Here is a 24,112-nt window from a genome sequence, read left to right as displayed (position 1 = left end):
GTAAGGATTCACACCATACACCACTTACGTAGGCTTATAAGGACCTTCACCTTTTGGCATCAACTTTTGTTTGGAAAACGTTCTTTCCTCATATGCACCAACACCAAATCACCATCTTGAAAGACACGAGGTTTCCTATACATGTTGGAATTCTGTTTGTACACGTCAATCACGGCTTCAATCTTCACACTAGCTTGTTGGTGTAGTTTCGTCATGGCCTTCAACTTGTCATTAGCATCCTTGTGAACCAATTCATCGTTTGGAAATGGAATAATATACAAAGGCTCGTAAGGATTCACACCATACACCACTTACAAAGGCTTGTAAGGACCTTCAGCTCTTGGCATCAACTCTTGTTCAAAGTGAACAAAGGTTAGTTTGATTAAAATTTCATCTATCTCTTTTTTCCATGCATAATTGGCTTATATGAAGCCTTTATAACAAAGTTGGTGGTTACTAGCCACCCAACCAACTACTCAGTAAAACTAATAATGGAAATTAAAGAAACTCATGAAACCACACAAAAAAACGTCTGACACACTGATGAATGAAAAAAGTGTCCATGCTCCGTTAAGGAGCAAAAAGAAGCATTAAAGTGTAATCCAAATCCACCAAAGAGAATCAACAATGGCTAGAAGGCTTGACGAAGCAAAAAGTAACAGTTTTGAGCACTTATTAAGCCTTTAAAATGTTGCCCTAGCCTTCATGCGACCCTAATTTAATACGTAGGTTACCATGCACAACCCAACCATTGAGTACAAACCACCTTCTAGCCTACTAGTAATCACTAATCCATCACATTTTTCGGCTTTTCATGAGCCATGCATGGATCCTCCCCTCCCTCTTTGAAAGGAAATGACCTTAATTCATCAAGGCCATCCTCAACAAGATACGGTGAAAGGTCTCCCACATTAAAGGTAGCATGCACTCCATGGTCTCGTCCCAGATCAACCTTATAAGTATTATCATTGACATGTGTCACCACTTTGTAAGGACCTTCAGCTCTTGGCATCAACTTTTGTTCTTCCTTTTGTTAGCAAAACGTTCTTTCCTCATATGCGCCTAAACCACGTCACCATCTTGTAAGACACGTGGTTTCCTATGCATGTTGGAATTCTGTTTGTACACGTCATACACAGCTTCAATCTTCACACAAACTTGTTGGTGTAGTTACATCATGGCCTTCAAATTGTCATTTGCATCCTTGTGAACCAATTCACCATTTGGAAATGGAATGAAATACAAAGGCTTGTAAGGATTCACACCATACACCACTTACGTAGGCTTATAAGGACCTTCACCTTTTGGCATCAACTTTTGTTTGGAAAACGTTCTTTCCTCATATGCACCAACACCAAATCACCATCTTGAAAGACACGAGGTTTCCTATACATGTTGGAATTCTGTTTGTACACGTCAATCACGGCTTCAATCTTCACACTAGCTTGTTGGTGTAGTTTCGTCATGGCCTTCAACTTGTCATTAGCATCCTTGTGAACCAATTCATCGTTTGGAAATGGAATAATATACAAAGGCTCGTAAGGATTCACACCATACACCACTTACAAAGGCTTGTAAGGACCTTCAGCTCTTGGCATCAACTCTTGTTCAAAGTGAACAAAGGTTAGTTTGATTAAAATTTCATCTATCTCTTTTTTCCATGCATAATTGGCTTATATGAAGCCTTTATAACAAAGTTGGTGGTTACTAGCCACCCAACCAACTACTCAGTAAAACTAATAATGTAAATTAAAGAAACTCATGAAACCACACAAAAAAACGTCTGACACACTGATGAATGAAAAAAGTGTCCATGCTCCATTAATGAGCAAAAAGAAGCATTAAAGTGTAATCCAAATCCACCAAAGAGTATCAACAATGGCTAGAAGGCTTGACGAAGCAAAAAGTAACAGTTTTGAGCACTTATTAAGCCTTTAAAATGTTGCCCTAGCCTTCATGCGACCCTAATTTAATACGTAGGTTACCATGCACAACCCAACCATTGAGTACAAACCACCTTCTAGCCTACTAGTAATCACTAATCCATCTCATTTTTCGGCTTTTCATGAGCCATGCATGGATCCTCCCCTCCCTCTTTGAAAGGAAATGACCTTAATTCATCAAGGCCATCCTCAACAAGATACGGTGAAAGGTCTCCCACATTAAAGGTAGCATGCACTCCATGGTCTCGTCCCAGATCAACCTTATAAGTATTATCATTGACATGTGTCACCACTTTGTAAGGACCTTCAGCTCTTGGCATCAACTTTTGTTCTTCCTTTTGTTAGCAAAACGTTCTTTCCTCATATGCGCCTAAACCACGTCACCATCTTGTAAGACACGTGGTTTCCTATGCATGTTGGAATTCTATTTGTGCACGTCATACACAGCTTCAATCTTCACACAAACTTGTTGGTGTAGTTACATCATGGCCTTCAAATTGTCATTTGCATCCTTGTGAACCAATTCACCATTTGGAAATGGAATGAAATACAAAGGCTTGTAAGGATTCACACCATACACCACTTACGTAGGCTTATAAGGACCTTCAGCTTTTGGCATCAACTTTTGTTTGGAAAACGTTCTTTCCTCATATGCACCAACACCAAATCACCATCTTGAAAGACACGAGGTTTCCTATACATGTTGGAATTCTGTTTGTACACGTCAATCACGGCTTCAATCTTCACACTAGCTTGTTGGTGTAGTTTCGTCATGGCCTTCAACTTGTCATTAGCATCCTTGTGAACCAATTCATCGTTTGGAAATGGAATAATATACAAAGGCTCGTAAGGATTCACACCATACACCACTTACAAAGGCTTGTAAGGACCTTCAGCTCTTGGCATCAACTCTTGTTCAAAGTGAACAAAGGTTAGTTTGATTAAAATTTCATCTATCTCTTTTTTCCATGCATAATTGGCTTATATGAAGCCTTTATAACAAAGTTGGTGGTTACTAGCCACCCAACCAACTACTCAGTAAAACTAATAATGGAAATTAAAGAAACTCATGAAACCACACAAAAAAACGTCTGACACACTGATGAATGAAAAAAGTGTCCATGCTCCGTTAAGGAGCAAAAAGAAGCATTAAAGTGTAATCCAAATCCACCAAAGAGAATCAACAATGGCTAGAAGGCTTGACGAAGCAAAAAGTAACAGTTTTGAGCACTTATTAAGCCTTTAAAATGTTGCCCTAGCCTTCATGCGACCCTAATTTAATACGTAGGTTACCATGCACAACCCAACCATTGAGTACAAACCACCTTCTAGCCTACTAGTAATCACTAATCCATCACATTTTTCGGCTTTTCATGAGCCATGCATGGATCCTCCCCTCCCTCTTTGAAAGGAAATGACCTTAATTCATCAAGGCCATCCTCAACAAGATACGGTGAAAGGTCTCCCACATTAAAGGTAGCATGCACTCCATGGTCTCGTCCCAGATCAACCTTATAAGTATTATCATTGACATGTGTCACCACTTTGTAAGGACCTTCAGCTCTTGGCATCAACTTTTGTTCTTCCTTTTGTTAGCAAAACGTTCTTTCCTCATATGCGCCTAAACCACGTCACCATCTTGTAAGACACGTGGTTTCCTATGCATGTTGGAATTCTGTTTGTACACGTCATACACAGCTTCAATCTTCACACAAACTTGTTGGTGTAGTTACATCATGGCCTTCAAATTGTCATTTGCATCCTTGTGAACCAATTCACCATTTGGAAATGGAATGAAATACAAAGGCTTGTAAGGATTCACACCATACACCACTTACGTAGGCTTATAAGGACCTTCACCTTTTGGCATCAACTTTTGTTTGGAAAACGTTCTTTCCTCATATGCACCAACACCAAATCACCATCTTGAAAGACACGAGGTTTCCTATACATGTTGGAATTCTGTTTGTACACGTCAATCACGGCTTCAATCTTCACACTAGCTTGTTGGTGTAGTTTCGTCATGGCCTTCAACTTGTCATTAGCATCCTTGTGAACCAATTCATCGTTTGGAAATGGAATAATATACAAAGGCTCGTAAGGATTCACACCATACACCACTTACAAAGGCTTGTAAGGACCTTCAGCTCTTGGCATCAACTCTTGTTCAAAGTGAACAAAGGTTAGTTTGATTAAAATTTCATCTATCTCTTTTTTCCATGCATAATTGGCTTATATGAAGCCTTTATAACAAAGTTGGTGGTTACTAGCCACCCAACCAACTACTCAGTAAAACTAATAATGTAAATTAAAGAAACTCATGAAACCACACAAAAAAACGTCTGACACACTGATGAATGAAAAAAGTGTCCATGCTCCATTAATGAGCAAAAAGAAGCATTAAAGTGTAATCCAAATCCACCAAAGAGTATCAACAATGGCTAGAAGGCTTGACGAAGCAAAAAGTAACAGTTTTGAGCACTTATTAAGCCTTTAAAATGTTGCCCTAGCCTTCATGCGACCCTAATTTAATACGTAGGTTACCATGCACAACCCAACCATTGAGTACAAACCACCTTCTAGCCTACTAGTAATCACTAATCCATCTCATTTTTCGGCTTTTCATGAGCCATGCATGGATCCTCCCCTCCCTCTTTGAAAGGAAATGACCTTAATTCATCAAGGCCATCCTCAACAAGATACGGTGAAAGGTCTCCCACATTAAAGGTAGCATGCACTCCATGGTCTCGTCCCAGATCAACCTTATAAGTATTATCATTGACATGTGTCACCACTTTGTAAGGACCTTCAGCTCTTGGCATCAACTTTTGTTCTTCCTTTTGTTAGCAAAACGTTCTTTCCTCATATGCGCCTAAACCACGTCACCATCTTGTAAGACACGTGGTTTCCTATGCATGTTGGAATTCTATTTGTGCACGTCATACACAGCTTCAATCTTCACACAAACTTGTTGGTGTAGTTACATCATGGCCTTCAAATTGTCATTTGCATCCTTGTGAACCAATTCACCATTTGGAAATGGAATGAAATACAAAGGCTTGTAAGGATTCACACCATACACCACTTACGTAGGCTTATAAGGACCTTCAGCTTTTGGCATCAACTTTTGTTTGGAAAACGTTCTTTCCTCATATGCACCAACACCAAATCACCATCTTGAAAGACGCGAGGTTTCCTATACATGTTGGAATTCTGTTTGTACACGTCAATCACGGCTTCAATCTTCACACTAGCTTGTTGGTGTAGTTTCGTCATGGCCTTCAACTTGTCATTAGCATCCTTGTGAACCAATTCATCGTTTGGAAATGGAATAATATACAAAGGCTCGTAAGGATTCACACCATACACCACTTACAAAGGCTTGTAAGGACCTTCAGCTCTTGGCATCAACTCTTGTTCAAAGTGAACAAAGGTTAGTTTGATTAAAATTTCATCTATCTCTTTTTTCCATGCATAATTGGCTTATATGAAGCCTTTATAAAAAAGTTGGTGGTTACTAGCCACCCAACCAACTACTCAGTAAAACTAATAATGGAAATTAAAGAAACTCATGAAACCACACAAAAAAACGTCTGACACACTAATGAATGAAAAAAGTGTCCATGCTCCGTTAAGGAGCAAAAGGAAGCATTAAAGTGTAATCCAAATCCACCAAAGAGTATCAACAATGGCTAGAAGGCTTGACGAAGCAAAAAGTAACAGTTTTGAGCACTTATTAAGCCTTTAAAATGTTGCCCTAGCCTTCATGCGACCCTAATTTAATACGTAGGTTACCATGCACAACCCAACCATTGAGTACAAACCACCTTCTAGCCTACTAGTAATCACTAATCCATCACATTTTTCGGCTTTTCATGAGCCATGCATGGATCCTCCCCTCCCTCTTTGAAAGGAAATGACCTTAATTCATCAAGGCCATCCTCAACAAGATACGGTGAAAGGTCTCCCACATTAAAGGTAGCATGCACTCCATGGTCTCGTCCCAGATCAACCTTATAAGTATTATCATTGACATGTGTCACCACTTTGTAAGGACCTTCAGCTCTTGGCATCAACTTTTGTTCTTCCTTTTGTTAGCAAAACGTTCTTTCCTCATATGCGCCTAAACCACGTCACCATCTTGTAAGACACGTGGTTTCCTATGCATGTTGGAAATCTGTTTGTACACGTCATACACAGCTTCAATCTTCACACAAACTTGTTGGTGTAGTTACATCATGGCCTTCAAATTGTCATTTGCATCCTTGTGAACCAATTCACCATTTGGAAATGGAATGAAATACAAAGGCTTGTAAGGATTCACACCATACACCACTTACGTAGGCTTATAAGGACCTTCAGCTTTTGGCATCAACTTTTGTTTGGAAAACGTTCTTTCCTCATATGCACCAACACCAAATCACCATCTTGAAAGACACGAGGTTTCCTATACATGTTGGAATTCTGTTTGTACACGTCAATCACGGCTTCAATCTTCACACTAGCTTGTTGGTGTAGTTTCGTCATGGCCTTCAACTTGTCATTAGCATCCTTGTGAACCAATTCATCGTTTGGAAATGGAATAATATACAAAGGCTCGTAAGGATTCACACCATACACCACTTACAAAGGCTTGTAAGGACCTTCAGCTCTTGGCATCAACTCTTGTTCAAAGTGAACAAAGGTTAGTTTGATTAAAATTTCATCTATCTCTTTTTTCCATGCATAATTGGCTTATATGAAGCCTTTATAACAAAGTTGGTGGTTACTAGCCACCCAACCAACTACTCAGTAAAACTAATAATGGAAATTAAAGAAACTCATGAAACCACACAAAAAAACGTCTGACACACTGATGAATGAAAAAAGTGTCCATGCTCCGTTAAGGAGCAAAAGGAATCATAAAAGTGTAATCCAAATCCACCAAAGAGTATCAACAATGGCTAGAAGGCTTGACGAAGCAAAAAGTAACAGTTTTGAGCACTTATTAAGCCTTTAAAATGTTGCCCTAGCCTTCATGCGACCCTAATTTAATACGTAGGTTACCATGCACAACCCAACCATTGAGTACAAACCACCTTCTAGCCTACTAGTAATCACTAATCCATCACATTTTTCGGCTTTTCATGAGCCATGCATGGATCCTCCCCTCCCTCTTTGAAAGGAAATGACCTTAATTCATCAAGGCCATCCTCAACAAGATACGGTGAAAGGTCTCCCACATTAAAGGTAGCATGCACTCCATGGTCTCGTCCCAGATCAACCTTATAAGTATTATCATTGACATGTGTCACCACTTTGTAAGGACCTTCAGCTCTTGGCATCAACTTTTGTTCTTCCTTTTGTTAGCAAAACGTTCTTTCCTCATATGCGCCTAAACCACGTCACCATCTTGTACGACACGTGGTTTCCTATGCATGTTGGAATTCTGTTTGTACACGTCATACACAGCTTCAATCTTCACACAAACTTGTTGGTGTAGTTACATCATGGCCTTCAAATTGTCATTTGCATCCTTGTGAACCAATTCACCATTTGGAAATGGAATGAAATACAAAGCCTTGTAAGGATTCACACCATACACCACTTACGTAGGCTTATAAGGACCTTCAGCTTTTGGCATCAACTTTTGTTTGGAAAACGTTCTTTCCTCATATGCACCAACACCAAATCACCATCTTGAAAGACACGAGGTTTCCTATACATGTTGGAATTCTGTTTGTACACGTCAATCACGGCTTCAATCTTCACACTAGCTTGTTGGTGTAGTTTCGTCATGGCCTTCAACTTGTCATTAGCATCCTTGTGAACCAATTCATCGTTTGGAAATGGAATAATATACAAAGGCTCGTAAGGATTCACACCATACACCACTTACAAAGGATTGTAAGGACCTTCAGCTCTTGGCATCAACTCTTGTTCAAAGTGAACAAAGGTTAGTTTGATTAAAATTTCATCTATCTCTTTTTTCCATGCATAATTGGCTTATATGAAGCCTTTATAACAAAGTTTGTGGTTACTAGCCACCCAACCAACTACTCGGTAAAACTAATAATGTAAATTAAAGAAACTCATGAAACCACACAAAAAAACGTCTGACACACTGATGAATGAAAAAAGTGTCCATGCTCCATTAAGGAGCAAAAAGAAGCATTAAAGTGTAATCCAAATCCACCAAAGAGTATCAACAATGGCTAGAAGGCTTGACGAAGCAAAAAGTAACAGTTTTGAGCACTTATTAAGCCTTTAAAATGTTGCCCTAGCCTTCATGCGACCCTAATTTAATACGTAGGTTACCATGCACAACCCAACCATTGAGTACAAACCACCTTCTAGCCTACTAGTAATCACTAATCCATCACATTTTTCGGCTTTTCATGAGCCATGCATGGATCCTCCCCTCCCTCTTTGAAAGGAAATGACCTTAATTCATCAAGGCCATCCTCAACAAGATACGGTGAAAGGTCTCCCACATTAAAGGTAGCATGCACTCCATGGTCTCGTCCCAGATCAACCTTATAAGTATTATCATTGACATGTGTCACCACTTTGTAAGGACCTTCAGCTCTTGGCATCAACTTTTGTTCTTCCTTTTGTTAGCAAAACGTTCTTTCCTCATATGCGCCTAAACCACATCACCATCTTGTAAGACACGAGGTTTCCTATACATGTTGGAATTCTGTTTGTACACGTCAATCACGGCTTCAATCTTCACACTAGCTTGTTGGTGTAGTTTCGTCATGGCCTTCAACTTGTCATTAGCATCCTTGTGAACCAATTCATCGTTTGGAAATGGAATAATATACAAAGGCTCGTAAGGATTCACACCATACACCACTTACAAAGGCTTGTAAGGACCTTCAGCTCTTGGCATCAACTCTTGTTCAAAGTGAACAAAGGTTAGTTTGATTAAAATTTCATCTATCTCTTTTTTCCATGCATAATTGGCTTATATGAAGCCTTTATAACAAAGTTTGTGGTTACTAGCCACCCAACCAACTACTCGGTAAAACTAATAATGTAAATTAAAGAAACTCATGAAACCACACAAAAAAACGTCTGACACACTGATGAATGAAAAAAGTGTCCATGCTCCATTAAGGAGCAAAAAGAAGCATTAAAGTGTAATCCAAATCCACCAAAGAGTATCAACAATGGCTAGAAGGCTTGACGATGCAAAAAGTAACAGTTTTGAGCACTTATTAAGCCTTTAAAATGTTGCCCTAGCCTTCATGCGACCCTAATTTAATACGTAGGTTACCATGCACAACCCAACCATTGAGTACAAACCACCTTCTAGCCTACTAGTAATCACTAATCCATCACATTTTTCGGCTTTTCATGAGCCATGCATGGATCCTCCCCTCCCTCTTTGAAAGGAAATGACCTTAATTCATCAAGGCCATCCTCAACAAGATACGGTGAAAGGTCTCCCACATTAAAGGTAGCATGCACTCCATGGTCTCGTCCCAGATCAACCTTATAAGTATTATCATTGACATGTGTCACCACTTTGTAAGGACCTTCAGCTCTTGGCATCAACTTTTGTTCTTCCTTTTGTTAGCAAAACGTTCTTTCCTCATATGCGCCTAAACCACGTCACCATCTTGTAAGACACGAGGTTTCCTATACATATTGGAATTCTGTTTGTACACGTCAATCACGGCTTCAATCTTCACACTAGCTTGTTGGTGTAGTTTCGTCATGGCCTTCAACTTGTCATTAGCATCCTTGTGAACCAATTCATCGTTTGGAAATGGAATAATATACAAAGGCTCGTAAGGATTCACACCATACACCACTTACAAAGGCTTGTAAGGACCTTCAGCTCTTGGCATCAACTCTTGTTCAAAGTGAACAAAGGTTAGTTTGATTAAAATTTCATCTATCTCTTTTTTCCATGCAGAATTGGCTTATATGAAGCCTTTATAACAAAGTTGGTGGTTACTAGCCACCCAACCAACTACTCAGTAAAACTAATAATGGAAATTAAAGAAACTCATGAAACCACACAAAAAAACGTCTGACACACTGATGAATGAAAAAAGTGTCCATGCTCCATTAAGGAGCAAAAAGAAGCATTAAAGTGTAATCCAAATCCACCAAAGAGTATCAACAATGGCTAGAAGGCTTGACGAAGCAAAAAGTAACAGTTTTGAGCACTTATTAAGCCTTTAAAATATTGCCCTAGCCTTCATGCGACCCTAATTTAATACGTAGGTTACCATGCACAACCCAACCATTGAGTACAAACCACCTTCTAGCCTACTAGTAATCACTAATCCATCACATTTTCGGCTTTTCATGAGCCATGCATGGATCCTCCCCTCCCTCTTTGAAAGGAAATGACCTTAATTCATCAAGGCCATCCTCAACAAGATACGGTGAAAGGTCTCCCACATTAAAGGTAGCATGCACTCCATGGTCTCGTCCCAGATCAACCTTATAAGTATTATCATTGAAATGTGTCACCACTTTGTAAGGACCTTCAGCTCTTGGCATCAACTTTTGTTCTTCCTTTTGTTAGCAAAACATTCTTTCCTCATATGCGCCTAAACCACGTCACCATCTTGTAAGACACGTGGTTTCCTATGCATGTTGGAATTCTGTTTGTACATGTCATACACAGCTTCAATCTTCACACAAACTTGTTGGTGTAGTTACATCATGGCCTTCAAATTGTCATTTGCATCCTTGTGAACCAATTCACCATTTGGAAATGGAATGAAATACAAAGGCTTGAAGGATTCACACCATACACCACTTACGTAGGCTTATAAGGACCTTCAGCTTTTGGCATCAACTTTTTTTTGGAAAACGTTCTTGAAAGACACGAGGTTTCCTATACATGTTGGAATTCTGTTTGTACACGTCAATCACGGCTTCAATCTTCACACTAGCTTGTTGGTGTAGTTTCGTCATGGCCTTCAACTTGTCATTAGCATCCTTGTGAACCAATTCATCGTTTGGAAATGGAATAATATACAAAGGCTCGTAAGGATTCACACCATACACCACTTACAAAGGCTTGTAAGGACCTTCAGCTCTTGGCATCAACTCTTGTTCAAAGTGAACAAAGGTTAGTTTGATTAAAATTTCATCTAACTCTTTTTTCCATGCATAATTGGCTTATATGAAGCCTTTATAACAAAGTTGGTGGTTACTAGCCACCCAACCAACTACTCAGTAAAACTAATAATGTAAATTAAAGAAACTCATGAAACCACACAAAAAAACGTCTGACACACTGATGAATGAAAAAAGTGTCCATGCTCCTTAAGGAGCAAAAAGAAGCATTAAAGTGTAATCCAAATCCACCAAAGAGTATCAACAATGGCTAGAAGGCTTGACGAAGCAAAAAGTAACAGTTTTGAGCACTTATTAAACCTTTAAAATGTTGCCCTAGCCTTCATGCGACCCTAATTTAATACGTAGGTTACCATGCACAACCCAACCATTGAGTACAAACCACCTTCTAGCCTACTAGTAATCACTAATCCATCACATTTTTCGGCTTTTCATGAGCCATGCATGGATCCTCCCCTCCCTCTTTGAAAGGAAATGACCTTAATTCATCAAGGCCATCCTCAACAAGATACGGTGAAAGGTCTCCCACATTAAAGGTAGCATGCACTCCATGGTCTCGTCCCAGATCAACCTTATAAGTATTATCATTGACATGTGTCACCACTTTGTAAGGACCTTCAGCTCTTGGCATCAACTTTTGTTCTTCCTTTTGTTAGCAAAACGTTCTTTCCTCATATGCGCCTAAACCACATCACCATCTTGTAAGACACGAGGTTTCCTATACATGTTGGAATTCTGTTTGTACACGTCAATCACGGCTTCAATCTTCACACTAGCTTGTTGGTGTAGTTTCGTCATGGCCTTCAACTTGTCATTAGCATCCTTGTGAACCAATTCATCGTTTGGAAATGGAATAATATACAAAGGCTCGTAAGGATTCACACCATACACCACTTACAAAGGCTTGTAAGGACCTTCAGCTCTTGGCATCAACTCTTGTTCAAAGTGAACAAAGGTTAGTTTGATTAAAATTTCATCTATCTCTTTTTTCCATGCATAATTGGCTTATATGAAGCCTTTATAACAAAGTTTGTGGTTACTAGCCACCCAACCAACTACTCGGTAAAACTAATAATGTAAATTAAAGAAACTCATGAAACCACACAAAAAAACGTCTGACACACTGATGAATGAAAAAAGTGTCCATGCTCCATTAAGGAGCAAAAAGAAGCATTAAAGTGTAATCCAAATCCACCAAAGAGTATCAACAATGGCTAGAAGGCTTGACGAAGCAAAAAGTAACAGTTTTGAGCACTTATTAAGCCTTTAAAATGTTGCCCTAGCCTTCATGCGACCCTAATTTAATACGTAGGTTACCATGCACAACCCAACCATTGAGTACAAACCACCTTCTAGCCTACTAGTAATCACTAATCCATCACATTTTTCGGCTTTTCATGAGCCATGCATGGATCCTCCCCTCCCTCTTTGAAAGGAAATGACCTTAATTCATCAAGGCCATCCTCAACAAGATACGGTGAAAGGTCTCCCACATTAAAGGTAGCATGCACTCCATGGTCTCGTCCCAGATCAACCTTATAAGTATTATCATTGACATGTGTCACCACTTTGTAAGGACCTTCAGCTCTTGGCATCAACTTTTGTTCTTCCTTTTGTTAGCAAAACGTTCTTTCCTCATATGCGCCTAAACCACGTCACCATCTTGTAAGACACGAGGTTTCCTATACATGTTGGAATTCTGTTTGTACACGTCAATCACGGCTTCAATCTTCACACTAGCTTGTTGGTGTAGTTTCGTCATGGCCTTCAACTTGTCATTAGCATCCTTGTGAACCAATTCATCGTTTGGAAATGGAATAATATACAAAGGCTCGTAAGGATTCACACCATACACCACTTACAAAGGCTTGTAAGGACCTTCAGCTCTTGGCATCAACTCTTGTTCAAAGTGAACAAAGGTTAGTTTGATTAAAATTTCATCTATCTCTTTTTTCCATGCAGAATTGGCTTATATGAAGCCTTTATAACAAAGTTGGTGGTTACTAGCCACCCAACCAACTACTCAGTAAAACTAATAATGGAAATTAAAGAAACTCATGAAACCACACAAAAAAACGTCTGACACACTGATGAATGAAAAAAGTGTCCATGCTCCATTAAGGAGCAAAAAGAAGCATTAAAGTGTAATCCAAATCCACCAAAGAGTATCAACAATGGCTAGAAGGCTTGACGAAGCAAAAAGTAACAGTTTTGAGCACTTATTAAGCCTTTAAAATATTGCCCTAGCCTTCATGCGACCCTAATTTAATACGTAGGTTACCATGCACAACCCAACCATTGAGTACAAACCACCTTCTAGCCTACTAGTAATCACTAATCCATCACATTTTCGGCTTTTCATGAGCCATGCATGGATCCTCCCCTCCCTCTTTGAAAGGAAATGACCTTAATTCATCAAGGCCATCCTCAACAAGATACGGTGAAAGGTCTCCCACATTAAAGGTAGCATGCACTCCATGGTCTCGTCCCAGATCAACCTTATAAGTATTATCATTGAAATGTGTCACCACTTTGTAAGGACCTTCAGCTCTTGGCATCAACTTTTGTTCTTCCTTTTGTTAGCAAAACATTCTTTCCTCATATGCGCCTAAACCACGTCACCATCTTGTAAGACACGTGGTTTCCTATGCATGTTGGAATTCTGTTTGTACACGTCATACACAGCTTCAATCTTCACACAAACTTGTTGGTGTAGTTACATCATGGCCTTCAAATTGTCATTTGCATCCTTGTGAACCAATTCACCATTTGGAAATGGAATGAAATACAAAGGCTTGTAAGGATTCACACCATACACCACTTACGTAGGCTTATAAGGACCTTCAGCTTTTGGCATCAACTTTTTTTTGGAAAACGTTCTTGAAAGACACGAGGTTTCCTATACATGTTGGAATTCTGTTTGTACACGTCAATCACGGCTTCAATCTTCACACTAGCTTGTTGGTGTAGTTTCGTCATGGCCTTCAACTTGTCATTAGCATCCTTGTGAACCAATTCATCGTTTGGAAATGGAATAATATACAAAGGCTCGTAAGGATTCACACCATACACCACTTACAAAGGCTTGTAAGGACCTTCGGCTCTTGGCATCAACTCTTGTTCAAAGTGAACAAAGGTTAGTTTGATTAAAATTTCATCTAACTCTTTTTTCCATGCATAATTGGCTTATATGAAGCCTTTATAACAAAGTTGGTGGTTACTAGCCACCCAACCAACTACTCAGTAAAACTAATAATGTAAATTAAAGAAACTCATGAAACCACACAAAAAAACGTCTGACACACTGATGAATGAAAAAAGTGTCCATGCTCCCTTAAGGAGCAAAAAGAAGCATTAAAGTGTAATCCAAATCCACCAAAGAGTATCAACAATGGCTAGAAGGCTTGACGAAGCAAAAAGTAACAGTTTTGAGCACTTATTAAGCCTTTAAAATGTTGCCCTAGCCTTCATGCGACCCTAATTTAATACGTAGGTTACCATGCACAACCCAACCATTGAGTACAAACCACCTTCTAGCCTACTAGTAATCACTAATCCATCACATTTTTCGGCTTTTCATGAGCCATGCATGGATCCTCCCCTCCCTCTTTGAAAGGAAATGACCTTAATTCATCAAGGCCATCCTCAACAAGATACGGTGAAAGGTCTCCCACATTAAAGGTAGCATGCACTCCATGGTCTCGTCCCAGATCAACCTTATAAGTATTATCATTGACATGTGTCACCACTTTGTAAGGACCTTCAGCTCTTGGCATCAACTTTTGTTCTTCCTTTTGTTAGCAAAACGTTCTTTCCTCATATGCGCCTAAACCACGTCACCATCTTGTAAGACACGTGGCTTCCTATGCATGTTGGAATTCTGTTTGTACACGTCATACACAGCTTCAATCTTCACACAAACTTGTTGGTGTAGTTACATCATGGCCTTCAAATTGTCATTTGCATCCTTGTGAACCAATTCACCATTTGGAAATGGAATGAAATACAAAGGCTTGTAAGGATTCACACCATACACCACTTACGTAGGCTTATAAGGACCTTCAGCTTTTGGCATCAACTTTTGTTTGGAAAACGTTGTTTCCTCATATGCACCAACACCAAATCACCATCTTGAAAGACACGAGGTTTCCTATACATGTTGGAATTCTGTTTGTACACGTCAATCACGGCTTCAATCTTCACACTAGCTTGTTGGTGTAGTTTCGTCATGGCCTTCAACTTGTCATTAGCATCCTTGTGAACCAATTCATCGTTTGGAAATGGAATAATATACAAAGGCTCGTAAGGATTCACACCATACACCACTTACAAAGGCTTGTAAGGACCTTCAGCTCTTGGCATCAACTCTTGTTCAAAGTGAACAAAGGTTAGTTTGATTAAAATTTCATCTATCTCTTTTTTCCATGCATAATTGGCTTATATGAAGCCTTTATAACAAAGTTGGTGGTTACTAGCCACCCAACCAACTACTCAGTAAAACTAATAATGGAAATTAAAGAAACTCATGAAACCACACAAAAAAACGTCTAACACACTGATGAATGAAAAAAGTGTCCATGCTCCATTAAGGAGCAAAAAGAAGCATTAAAGTGTAATCCAAATACACCAAAGAGTATCAACAATGGCTAGAAGGCTTGACGAAGCAAAAAGTAACAGTTTTGAGCACTTATTAAGCCTTTAAAATATTGCCCTAGCCTTCATGCGACCCTAATTTAATACGTAGGTTACCATGCACAACCCAACCATTGAGTACAAACCACCTTCTAGCCTACTAGTAATCACTAATCCATCACATTTTTCGGCTTTTCATGAGCCATGCATGGATCCTCCCCTCCCTCTTTGAAAGGAAATGACCTTAATTCATCAAGGCCATCCTCAACAAGATACGGTGAAAGGTCTCCCACATTAAAGGTAGCATGCACTCCATGGTCTCGTCCCAGATCAACCTTATAAGTATTATCATTGAAATGTGTCACCACTTTGTAAGGACCTTCAGCTCTTGGCATCAACTTTTGTTCTTCCTTTTGTTAGCAAAACATTCTTTCCTCATATGCGCCTAAACCACGTCACCATCTTGTAAGACACGTGGTTTCCTATGCATGTTGGAATTCTGTTTGTACACGTCATACACAGCTTCAATCTTCACACAAACTTGTTGGTGTAGTTACATCATGGCCTTCAAATTGTCATTTGCATCCTTGTGAACCAATTCACCATTTGGAAATGGAATGAAATACAAAGGCTTGTGAGGATTCACACCATACACCACTTACGTAGGCTTATAAGGACCTTCAGCTTTTGGCATCAACTTTTTTTTGGAAAACGTTCTTGAAAGACACGAGGTTTCCTATACATGTTGGAATTCTGTTTGTACACGTCAATCACGGCTTCAATCTTCACACTAGCTTGTTGGTGTAGTTTCGTCATGGCCTACAACTTGTCATTAGCATCCTTGTGAACCAATTCATCGTTTGGAAATGGAATAATATACAAAGGCTCGTAAGGATTCACACCATACACCACTTACAAAGGCTTGTAAGGACCTTCAGCTCTTGGCATCAACTCTTGTTCAAAGTGAACAAAGGTTAGTTTGATTAAAATTTCATCTATCTCTTTTTTCCATGCATAATTGGCTTATATGAAGCCTTTATAACAAAGTTGGTGGTTACTAGCCACCCAACCAACTACTCAGTAAAACTAATAATGTAAATTAAAGAAACTCATGAAACCACACAAAAAAACGTCTGACACACTGATGAATGAAAAAAGTGTCCATGCTCCCTTAAGGAGCAAAAAGAAGCATTAAAGTGTAATCCAAATCCACCAAAGAGTATCAACAATGGCTAGAAGGCTTGACGAAGCAAAAAGTAACAGTTTTGAGCACTTATTAAGCCTTTAAAATGTTGCCCTAGCCTTCATGCGACCCTAATTTAATACGTAGGTTACCATGCACAACCCAACCATTGAGTACAAACCACCTTCTAGCCTACTAGTAATCACTAATCCATCACATTTTTCGGCTTTTCATGAGCCATGCATGGATCCTCCCCTCCCTCTTTGAAAGGAAATGACCTTAATTCATCAAGGCCATCCTCAACAAGATACGGTGAAAGGTCTCCCACATTAAAGGTAGCATGCACTCCATGGTCTCGTCCCAGATCAACCTTATAAGTATTATCATTGACATGTGTCACCACTTTGTAAGGACCTTCAGCTCTTGGCATCAACTTTTGTTCTTCCTTTTGTTAGCAAAACGTTCTTTCCTCATATGCGCCTAAACCACGTCACCATCTTGTAAGACACGTGGTTTCCTATGCATGTTGGAATTCTGTTTGTACACGTCATACACAGCTTCAATCTTCACACAAACTTGTTGGTGTAGTTACATCATGGCCTTCAAATTGTCATTTGCATCCTTGTGAACCAATTCACCATTTGGAAATGGAATGAAATACAAAGGCTTGTGAGGATTCACACCATACACCACTTACGTAGGCTTATAAGGACCTTCAGCTTTTGGCATCAACTTTTTTTTGGAAAACGTTCTTGAAAGACACGAGGTTTCCTATACATGTTGGAATTCTGTTTGTACACGTCAATCACGGCTTCAATCTTCACACTAGCTTGTTGGTGTAGTTTCGTCATGGCCTACAACTTGTCATTAGCATCCTTGTGAACCAATTCATCGTTTGGAAATGGAATAATATACAAAGGCTCGTAAGGATTCACACCATACACCACTTACAAAGGCTTGTAAGGACCTTCAGCTCTTGGCATCAACTCTTGTTCAAAGTGAACAAAGGTTAGTTTCATTAAAATTTCATCTATCTCTTTTTTCCATGCATAATTGGCTTATATGAAGCCTTTATAACAAAGTTGGTGGTTACTAGCCACCCAACCAACTACTCAGTAAAACTAATAATGTAAATTAAAGAAACTCATGAAACCACACAAAAAAACGTCTGACACACTGATGAATGAAAAAAGTGTCCATGCTCCATTAAGGAGCAAAAAGAAGCATTAAAGTGTAATCCAAATCCACCAAAGAGTATCAACAATGGCTAGAAGGCTTGACGAAGCAAAAAGTAACAGTTTTGAGCACTTATTAAGCCTTTAAAATGTTGCCCTAGCCTTCATGCGACCCTAATTTAATACGTAGGTTACCATGCACAACCCAACCATTGAGTACAAACCACCTTCTAGCCTACTAGTAATCACTAATCCATCACATTTTTCGGCTTTTCATGAGCCATGCATGGATCCTCCCCTCCCTCTTTGAAAGGAAATGACCTTAATTCATCAAGGCCATCCTCAACAAGATACGGTGAAAGGTCTCCCACATTAAAGGTAGCATGCACTCCATGGTCTCGTCCCAGATCAACCTTATAAGTATTATCATTGACATGTGTCACCACTTTGTAAGGACCTTCAGCTCTTGGCATCAACTTTTGTTCTTCCTTTTGTTAGCAAAACATTCTTTCCTCATATGCGCCTAAACCACGTCACCATCTTGTAAGACACGTGGTTTCCTATGCATGTTGGAATTCTGTTTGTACACGTCATACACAGCTTCAATCTTCACACAAACTTGTTGGTGTAGTTACATCATGGCCTTCAAATTGTCATTTGCATCCTTTTGAACCAATTCACCATTTGGAAATGGAATGAAATACAAAGGCTTGTAAGGATTCACACCATACACCACTTACGTAGGCTTATAAGGACCTTCAGCTTTTGGCATCAACTTTTGTTTGGAAAACGTTCTTTCCTCATATGCACCAACACCAAATCACCATCTTGAAAGACACGAGGTTTCCTATACATGTTGGAATTCTGTTTGTACACGTCAATCACGGCTTCAATCTTCACACTAGCTTGTTGGTGTAGTTTCGTCATGGCCTTCAACTTGTCATTAGCATCCTTGTGAACCAATTCATCGTTTGGAAATGGAATAATATACAAAGGCTCGTAAGGATTCACACCATACACCACTTACAAAGGCTTGTAAGGACCTTCAGCTCTTGGCATCAACTCTTGTTCAAAGTGAACAAAGGTTAGTTTGATTAAAATTTCATCTAACTCTTTTTTCCATGCATAATTGGCTTATATGAAGCCTTTATAACAAAGTTGGTGGTTACTAGCCACCCAACCAACTACTCAGTAAAACTAATAATGGAAATTAAAGAAACTCATGAAACCACACAAAAAAACGTCTGACACACTAATGAATGAAAAACGTGTCCATGCTCCGTTAAGGAGCAAAAGGAAGCATTAAAGTGTAATCCAAATCCACCAAAGAGTATCAACAATGGCTAGAAGGCTTGACGAAGCAAAAAGTAACAGTTTTGAGCACTTATTAAGCCTTTAAAATGTTGCCCTAGCCTTCATGCGACCCTAATTTAATACGTAGGTTACCATGCACAACCCAACCATTGAGTACAAACCACCTTCTAGCCTACTAGTAATCACTAATCCATCACATTTTTCGGCTTTTCATGAGCCATGCATGGATCTTCCCCTCCCTCTTTGAAAGGAAATGACCTTAATTCATCAAGGCCATCCTCAACAAGATACGGTGAAAGGTCTCCCACATTAAAGGTAGCATGCACTCCATGGTCTCGTCCCAGATCAACCTTATAAGTATTATCATTGACATGTGTCACCACTTTGTAAGGACCTTCAGCTCTTGGCATCAACTTTTGTTCTTCCTTTTGTTAGCAAAACGTTCTTTCCTCATATGCGCCTAAACCACGTCACCATCTTGTAAGACACGTGGTTTCCTATGCATGTTGGAATTTTGTTTGTACACGTCATACACAGCTTCAATCTTCACACAAACTTGTTGGTGTAGTTACATCATGGCCTTCAAATTGTCATTTGCATCCTTGTGAACCAATTCACAATTTGGAAATGGAATGAAATACAAAGGCTTGTAAGGATTCACACCATACACCACTTACGTAGGCTTATAAGGACCTTCACCTTTTGGCATCAACTTTTGTTTGGAAAACGTTGTTTCCTCATATGCACCAACACCAAATCACCATCTTGAAAGACACGAGGTTTCCTATACATGTTGGAATTCTGTTTGTACACGTCAATCACGGCTTCAATCTTCACACTAGCTTGTTGGTGTAGTTTCGTCATGGCCTTCAACTTGTCATTAGCATCCTTGTGAACCAAATCATCATTTGGAAATGGAATAATATACAAAGGCTCGTAAGGATTCACACCATACACCACTTACAAAGGCTTGTAAGGACCTTCAGCTCTTGGCATCAACTCTTGTTCAAAGTGAACAAAGGTTAGTTTGATTAAAATTTCATCTATCTCTTTTTTCCATGCATAATTGGCTTATATGAAGCCTTTATAACAAAGTTGGTGGTTACTAGCCACCCAACCAACTACTCAGTAAAACTAATAATGGAAATTAAAGAAACTCATGAAACCACACAAAAAAACGTCTGACACACTAATGAATGAAAAAAGTGTCCATGCTCCGTTAAGGAGCAAAAGGAAGCATTAAAGTGTAATCCAAATCCACCAAAGAGTATCAACAATGGCTAGAAGGCTTGACGAAGCAAAAAGTAACAGTTTTGAGCACTTATTAAGCCTTTAAAATGTTGCCCTAGCCTTCATGCGACCCTAATTTAATACGTAGGTTACCATGCACAACCCAACCATTGAGTACAAACCACCTTCTAGCCTACTAGTAATCACTAATCCATCACATTTTTCGGCTTTTCATGAGCCATGCATGGATCCTCCCCTCCCTCTTTGAAAGGAAATGACCTTAATTCATCAAGGCCATCCTCAACAAGATACGGTGAAAGGTCTCCCACATTAAAGGTAGCATGCACTCCATGGTCTCGTCCCAGATCAACCTTATAAGTATTATCATTGACATGTGTCACCACTTTGTAAGGACCTTCAGCTCTTGGCATCAACTTTTGTTCTTCCTTTTGTTAGCAAAACGTTCTTTCCTCATATGCGCCTAAACCACGTCACCATCTTGTAAGACACGTGGTTTCCTATGCATGTTGGAATTTTGTTTGTACACGTCATACACAGCTTCAATCTTCACACAAACTTGTTGGTGTAGTTACATCATGGCCTTCAAATTGTCATTTGCATCCTTGTGAACCAATTCACAATTTGGAAATGGAATGAAATACAAAGGCTTGTAAGGATTCACACCATACACCACTTACGTAGGCTTATAAGGACCTTCACCTTTTGGCATCAACTTTTGTTTGGAAAACGTTGTTTCCTCATATGCACCAACACCAAATCACCATCTTGAAAGACACGAGGTTTCCTATACATGTTGGAATTCTGTTTGTACACGTCAATCACGGCTTCAATCTTCACACTAGCTTGTTGGTGTAGTTTCGTCATGGCCTTCAACTTGTCATTAGCATCCTTGTGAACCAAATCATCATTTGGAAATGGAATAATATACAAAGGCTCGTAAGGATTCACACCATACACCACTTACAAAGGCTTGTAAGGACCTTCAGCTCTTGGCATCAACTCTTGTTCAAAGTGAACAAAGGTTAGTTTGATTAAAATTTCATCTATCTCTTTTTTCCATGCATAATTGGCTTATATGAAGCCTTTATAACAAAGTTGGTGGTTACTAGCCACCCAACCAACTACTCAGTAAAACTAATAATGGAAATTAAAGAAACTCATGAAACCACACAAAAAAACGTCTGACACACTAATGAATGAAAAAAGTGTCCATGCTCCGTTAAGGAGCAAAAGGAAGCATTAAAGTGTAATCCAAATCCACCAAAGAGTATCAACAATGGCTAGAAGGCTTGACGAAGCAAAAAGTAACAGTTTTGAGCACTTATTAAGCCTTTAAAATGTTGCCCTAGCCTTCATGCGACCCTAATTTAATACGTAGGTTACCATGCACAACCCAACCATTGAGTACAAACCACCTTCTAGCCTACTAGTAATCACTAATCCATCACATTTTTCGGCTTTTCATGAGCCATGCATGGATCCTCCCCTCCCTCTTTGAAAGGAAATGACCTTAATTCATCAAGGCCATCCTCAACAAGATACGGTGAAAGGTCTCCCACATTAAAGGTAGCATGCACTCCATGGTCTCGTCCCAGATCAACCTTATAAGTATTATCATTGACATGTGTCACCACTTTGTAAGGACCTTCAGCTCTTGGCATCAACTTTTGTTCTTCCTTTTGTTAGCAAAACGTTCTTTCCTCATATGCGCCTAAACCACGTCACCATCTTGTAAGACACGTGGTTTCCTATGCATGTTGGAATTCTGTTTGTACACGTCATACACAGCTTCAATCTTCACACAAACTTGTTGGTGTAGTTACATCATGGCCTTCAAATTGTCATTTGCATCCTTGTGAACCAATTCACCATTTGGAAATGGAATGAAATACAAAGGCTTGTAAGGATTCACACCATACACCACTTACGTAGGCTTATAAGGACCTTCAGCTTTTGGCATCAACTTTTGTTTGGAAAACGTTCTTTCCTCATATGCACCAACACCAAATCACCATCTTGAAAGACACAAGGTTTCCTATACATGTTGGAATTCTGTTTGTACACGTCAATCACGGCTTCAATCTTCACACTAGCTTGTTGGTGTAGTTTCGTCATGGCCTTCAACTTGTCATTAGCATCCTTGTGAACCAAATCATCGTTTGGAAATGGAATAATATACAAAGGCTCGTAAGGATTCACACCATACACCACTTACAAAGGCTTGTAAGGACCTTCAGCTCTTGGCATCAACTCTTGTTCAAAGTGAACAAAGGTTAGTTTGATTAAACTTTCATCTAACACTTTTTTCCATGCATAATTGGCTTATATGAAGCCTTTATAACAAAGTTGGTGGTTACTAGCCACCCAACCAACTACTCAGTAAAACTAATAATGGAAATTAAAGAAACTCATGAAACCACACAAAAAAACGTCGGACACACTAATGAATGAAAAAAGTGTCCATGCTCCGTTAAGGAGCAAAAGGAAGCATTAAAGTGTAATCCAAATCCACCAAAGAGTATCAACAATGGCTAGAAGGCTTGACGAAGCAAAAAGTAACAGTTTTGAGCACTTATTAAGCCTTTAAAATGTTGCCCTAGCCTTCATGCGACCCTAATTTAATACGTAGGTTACCATGCACAACCCAACCATTGAGTACAAACCACCTTCTAGCCTACTAGTAATCACTAATCCATCACATTTTTCGGCTTTTCATGAGCCATGCATGGATCCTCCCCTCCCTCTTTGAAAGGAAATGACCTTAATTCATCAAGGCCATCCTCAACAAGATACGGTGAAAGGTCTCCCACATTAAAGGTAGCATGCACTCCATGGTCTCGTCCCAGATCAACCTTATAAGTATTATCATTGACATGTGTCACCACTTTGTAAGGACCTTCAGCTCTTGGCATCAACTTTTGTTCTTCCTTTTGTTAGCAAAACGTTCTTTCCTCATATGCGCCTAAACCATGTCACCATCTTGTAAGACACGTGGTTTCCTATGCATGTTGGAATTCTGTATGTACACGTCATACACAGCTTCAATCTTCACACAAACTTGTTGGTGTAGTTACATCATGGCCTTCAAATTGTCATTTGCATCCTTGTGAACCAATTCACCATTTGGAAATGGAATGAAATACAAAGGCTTGTAAGGATTCACACCATACACCACTTACGTAGGCTTATAAGGACCTTCACCTTTTGGCATCAACTTTTGTTTGGAAAACGTTCTTTCCTCATATGCACCAACACCAAATCACCATCTTGAAAGACACGAGGTTTCCTATACGTGTTGGAATTCTGTTTGTACACGTCAATCACGGCTTCAATCTTCACACTAGCTTGTTGGTGTAGTTTCGTCATGGCCTTCAACTTGTCATTAGCATCCTTGTGAACCAATTCATCGTTTGGAAATGGAATAATATACAAAGGCTCGTAAGGATTCACACCATACACCACTTACAAAGGCTTGTAAGGACCTTCAGCTCTTGGCATCAACTCTTGTTCAAAGTGAACAAAGGTTA

The sequence above is a fragment of the Lactuca serriola genome, chromosome 4 (genome assembly GCF_051521515.1).
Source record: "Lactuca serriola cultivar US96UC23 chromosome 4, Lser_US96UC23_V15, whole genome shotgun sequence".
Taxonomy (NCBI): domain Eukaryota; kingdom Viridiplantae; phylum Streptophyta; class Magnoliopsida; order Asterales; family Asteraceae; genus Lactuca; species Lactuca serriola.
The sequence above is the reverse complement of the archived record's forward strand: the minus strand, read 5'-3'. Positions refer to the sequence as shown.